Raw genomic sequence first — 5,877 nt, forward strand, 5'->3', positions numbered from 1 at the left:
ACTCTCTCCATCACGCATTTTCCGTGCATTAATGAGCGTACTCCTTCTATGTGACATCACCCCAAATCAGGAGCCTTACCTGGTGTTCTGGCTGCATGCATCCATAGGTGAGAGGAATCCCCTGGAAAATGTCCTTGGGGGACCCACTGAAGGGCTGGGTCCCACCAGCCCACAGAGCTCAGAAGGAGCTTTTAAAGGATGCTCTTTCATTCTGCCTTCTCAAGCAGCTTCCCCCAGAAATGCCCTCGAAGAGACCTGGTTTGCATTCCTGGAGGCGGCTTGCACGTGGCTGGTGGAGTCAGCATGAACGCAGGCTAAAATGACTTGTCCAAAAAAAGAAAAAAAACCAAAGTCTTCACAACCCTTTTTGAGAACGTTGAATACTCACCACGTAGATGACGTCTTTCTCAGATGCCTATTTGCAAGTCGAAGTCGAGACCTTCGGCAGTTTTTATTTTGAAAAGTGAGACATTTGGAGAAAGGGGATCCCTCCTACATTGTTGGTGGGAACACAAGTTGGTACAGCCACTCTGGAAAACAGCGTGAAGGTCCCTTAAAAAGTTAAAAATTGAGCTACCCTATGATCCAGCCATTGCACTACTCTGTATTTACCCCAAAGATAGAGACGTAGTGAAGAGAAGGGCCATATGCACCCCAAAGTTCATAGCAGCATTGTCCACAATAGCTAAATCATGGAAGGAGCCGAGATGCCCTTCAACAGATGACTGGATTAAGAAGATGTGGTCCCTATATACAATGGAATATTACTCAGCCATCAGAAAGAACGATTTCTCAACATTTGCAGCAACATGGATGGCACTGGAGGAGATAATGCTAAGTGAAATAAGTCAAGCAGAGAAAGACAATTATCATATGATTTCTCTCATCTATGGAACATAAGAATTAGGAAGATCGGTAGGGAAAGAAAGGGATAAAGAAAGGGGGGTAATCAGAAGGGGGAGTGAAGCATGAGAGACTATGGACTCTGAGAAACAAACTGAGGGCTTCAGAGGGGAGGGGTTGGGGGAATGGGATAGACTGCTGATGGGTAGTAGGGAGGGCACATATTGCATGGTGCACTGGGTGTTATATGCAAGTAATGAATCATGGAACATTGCATCAAGAACTGGGGATGTACTGTATGGTGACTAACATAACATAATAAAAAAAAAAAAAAGAAAAAAAAGAAAAGTGAGACGGATCTCGGTTTCTGCCAAATTGCCATCCAGAGCTGAGGTCTTCGAGGGGATGCTTCAGTAAGTGCTGACATCTCTTTGCCTGCCCCGTCTGCCTGCCACTGGCCTGTGCGGGTATGGGAGGTGGAGGGAGGAAGGAGGGGGGAGGAGGGAGGAATACTTCCATGACCTCATCCCCCAGCAGTGGTTTTCCACCAAGCAGAATTTGGAGAAAGGAGTGAAGGAGCATATGCCCATGACTTTCCTTACTCAAAACACTTCTGCTCAGCTAAGGGGCCGGAATAGATCAATACCCTTTGTATTAGGACGCCTGGGTGGCTCAGTTGGTGAAGCGTCTGCCTTCGGCTCAGGTCGTGATCCCAGGGTTCTAGGATTGAGCCCCACATCGGGCCCCCTGCTCAGCGGGAAGCCCGCTTCTCCCTCTCCCACTCCCCCTGCTTGTATTCCCTCTCTTGCTGGCTGTCTCTCTCTCTGTGTCAAATAAATAAATAAAATCTTAAAAAAAAAATACCCTTTGTATTGCCCAGAAACCCCTTCTGGTGTGTCCCCCACGACAGGCCTCACAGACGTCACATCTACACACGATGCTTTTTCTGTACATTGCTACCCTACTAGCTGAGCAGAATTTCTTCCAGCCTGTTTTGCAAACTTCACTCCGCTGTGCTCGGAAGATTTGCCGAGTGTGTCCGACAAGCACCTTTCCGTCCTTCGGCACGCTATGCCATGTTACGTGACGCTGCCGAGAAAATCTGGAAGCGTTTTAGGAAGTGCAACCGAGCAGGCGATTCCCGACGGCAGTATCTATGAACAACCAGAACAAAAATACCCCCTCGCGTTGGGCAAGACAGCACCCCTGAAGGTTTACCCTTGACACATGGGGGCAAGTTCCCCACGGAACATTCCTCAGAGCCTGTTTCTGTTCAAACAAAGCTATGTCCCCACCCGCGATCCGTGCACCCCAAGGGATTTCCCAGCTATGCAAGTAGACATTTCCTGAGTAGACATTTTTCTCCGTCTCGGGGTCATCTCACAGGATGGAGGGTCAGCCTGGCAGCAGTGGGGGAGGGAAGGAAGGTAGTCACGTGACTCAGAAGTGACTTTAAAAACACCTGTGAAGCAAAGAACCACGTCATTCCCTGGCCACGTGCGGCCTCTCTTAGAATATTAAACGCTCCCATTCAAAAGCCACAGCCCTTAAGAGCTTCACCCCATCCAAGAAACAGCCAGTCTATCCCCCAGAGTTCCTACCGTGGGGGAAAGACTGGGGGCAGGGATGATGAAAGCCACGAGAATGCACTAAAAACAAGTGAGGGTATGTTCATGCGATGGTAGATACCAACCCAGGCACGGGGCAGCTGCTGGGTTCTCTGCATACCCTATCCCAACGCGTGGATACCCTACCCCTGACAGGTGGGTCTCAGTGCCCTTCTTTTATGTTTGGAAAAGCTGATTTTAGGGAGGGCGAATGGCATGGTCTGGGCTTTCCAGAGAAGAAAGAAAATGTAGAGGGAGAGGATGGCTCGAGCCCAGCCATCTGACTCTGCCATTCCAGGGGACGTCCGTACACTTCTCACAAGAGGAACACTGCTAACGTTCTCATGATAACGCAGATGATGCTCACAGATGGCGGGTCCCCCACAGCATGGATTTTTGAGCCATGAGCTTTCTTATCCCCGTGTTCCTCAAAAGAAAAGTCTGGTCTATGGCAGGAGTTGGAGGCTGGGGACTGGCCCGGGAAAGCCATTAGGATTTCCGTCGGAATGCCCAAGTGCAGAGCATTGAATTTCAAGAGCAGACACATCTCAGTGATGCCTTTTCCACATATCGCCTTCCAAAAGCTGCCGGCTTCCAGAATGCAGCAGGGGCATTTCGGCACACAGGAGTCGCTGCCCCCGTAAATGGTACCACGGGGCCCTGTAAAAACCATGTTTTCGTGCTAATGGATGTCTCTTGTAGATCAAAGACCACCGTAGGAAAGAGTTCATGACCAAGGACGTTGTCTTAGCTTAGGCATCTGTAACAAAACACCACAGGGTGGAGAGGGTCTTAGACCACAAGGCATTTATTTCTCATAGTTCTGCCGGCTGGAAGTCCAAGGTCAACACTCCAGCACATCTGGTTTCTAGAGCGCACCCTCTTCCTGGCTTATGCATGGCTGTCTTCCCTCTGTGACCTCACACGGTGGAGAGAGATAGGGACCTCCATCGCTTCCTTCACTTAGAAGAGCACAAATCCCATCGTGGTGGGGCATCCTTATGACCTCATCTAAACCTAATCACGTCCCAAAGGTGACCCCACTTCATGGACAGAGATAGGGACCTCCATTGCTTCCTCCACTTAGAAGAGCATGAATCCCATCATGGCCGGGCATCCTTATGACCACATCTAAACCCAATCACGTCCCAAAGGTGACCCCACTTCATGGAGAGAGATGGGGACCTCCATCTCTTTCACCACTTACAAGAGGACGAATCCCATCATGGGGGCGGCATCTTCATGACCTCATCTAAACCCAATCACGTCCCAAAGACCTCACTTCCTCATACCATCCCATGGAGAGGTAGGGCTTCTACATATGACTTTGGAGGGGACACAATCCAGTCCATCGCATACATATTGTCAAAATTCTGGTTCAAGGTGAGAATTGCCACTTCATGTAGGAACATGGAAAAGCAACAGCTGATATATGGCAAGATGCCCAGGCATCCATCAGGCCACATGGCGTTGGACTCCAATGGACTCCTGCCAATATTGAGGTCAATACCACCCCTGTGCTCCAAGCACATTAGAGGTAGGTACAAGTGCTCCTAGCTGGTTGGCCGACCCTTCATCCTCTTCCCTTCCAGACCTGCACCACAGTGCAACAGTGAGCCAACAGGTGAGGTTAAGTCAACCGACATGCGTCTCTAAACCTTCTGTGTTCAAGGAACTTTGTTGGCGCTTGTGGAGATTTCACGAGTAAAACATGGTTCCTGCCCATGGAGTTAACCACCCAGGAAGCCTGCAATGCTGCCAAGGCCAAAGGCAAAACAGAAGGATTAAAGACACCAAAGTATGGATTTTTTAAAATTACAGAATCACAGAGAATCTGTCATGCTGTATTCATGCATTTGTTGTATAAGTGGTGGACTGACTCAATCAACATGTTTCTTAGCAGAATTGAACGTCATCGGGTCGTTCATTCTGTTCACGCGTTCCGTGGAGCGCCCAGCGTATGCTGATCTCCTCACCAGCTTCCAGGTTTCAGAATGTTACCGTTTAATTAGACGCGGGTAGGTAATTCACCAGAACTAAGCAAAGGGCCAGGTGGATGGGCAGGAATGTTGGGAAATGCCATGAGGAAGTTGGGGAGGAGATGATCAAGGGAGGGGCTGCAAAGAACAGACTCGAGTCAGTACCTCAAGAAGAGAACATGCAGGGACATGGGTCAGAGAAGAAGACGGTGGGCTCTCCACCAAGTCCTCAAAACCAAGGGTGCTAGCAGATGCAGCGTTCTTGGGACCGTCGGGGAAGACCTTAGCATGGCAGGAACCACCCATGAGCAACTTCAGAACTTGTTCTGAGGATGACGGCAGCCCTCCCTGTTTGGGTGACCCACTGGAGATCTAGTGAAGAAGGAATTGGTGGAGGAAGAGGCTGGCACAAGTATCAGAAGGCTAGACATCAGTACCCCCACCAAGGCAGCGAGAGAGCTGGGCGTAGGGGCCCACCCATTCTTCTGCGTCAGGATCCGCTGGACTTGGCCACCCGTTGACTGTGAGGTTCCACAGAAGAGACACATGGCTGGAGGGATGATGCGAGTTTCCAGTTGAGCTGAGTAGAGGGATAGCAATGCCATGAATAGGTTTATAAGAAGATGTTCTGGGGACAACACTTTTATAAATCCAATCAGTGGGTTTGGGGCACTGCCAGAAAGAGAATCCCTAAAGCTAGTCCCTGAACAATATGTCAACGCATATTGTTGAAGACGAACACTATAGAACAAGGCAACCAAGCCATTTAGGAAACACTGCCTACTGCCTACCTACCCCGTGGGCACTACCCTGGCAAGGGGCAGAGAGGTATCCCGGGACACTGTGCTTCTTAGGAGAAACTGAGGCAGCCCAGACTCCATACATCAGGAGCTATTCAGCCCCAGGCTCGTCTGTAGCCACCTCCTCATAGTCCCTGGCACAGTTCTGGGCACGCAACCGGCTCTACCAGGACTTCTGGAATGTTCCTTCCCTGGCTGTTGGCACTTGGACACTCATTTTTTTCCTCTTCACAGTGGCTCTATCCTTTTGCCCCAGGGGGGTAGGAGGTCCTCCGCTGGTGACTGCACTCACCTGAGCCATTCCTACTTTCCTCCTGTCTGATTCCTTCTGGAAGGCAGATGGCCCTCTCTTTCCTCCCCTTCTGGGTTATAGACGCTGGTGCTTTTGCCTCTGCAGCTTTTGCCCTCTCCCCATGTCGTTCCCACGTCCCCCTGCTAGCACCCCGAGGCTCCCCACACTTCCCCGCCCTGGCGGTACCCCCGCAGGCTTGTCGGGCGGGAGGAGCGCAGTCCCACCTTTTTGGCAGGAAGACTCTGGCGGCTGGAGAGAGGCGGGCGTCCAGGAGCAACAGGAGAGGCGGGAGGGCGTGGCCGCGAGTCTCACGTTGCAGCCCGGCCTGCAGCCGGGGGCTGCCGGCGGGGCGCAGC

This window comes from Ursus americanus, chromosome X (assembly GCF_024610735.1).
Source record: "Ursus americanus isolate L20-20 chromosome X, mUrsAme1.1.p, whole genome shotgun sequence".
Classification (NCBI taxonomy): Eukaryota; Metazoa; Chordata; class Mammalia; order Carnivora; family Ursidae; genus Ursus; species Ursus americanus.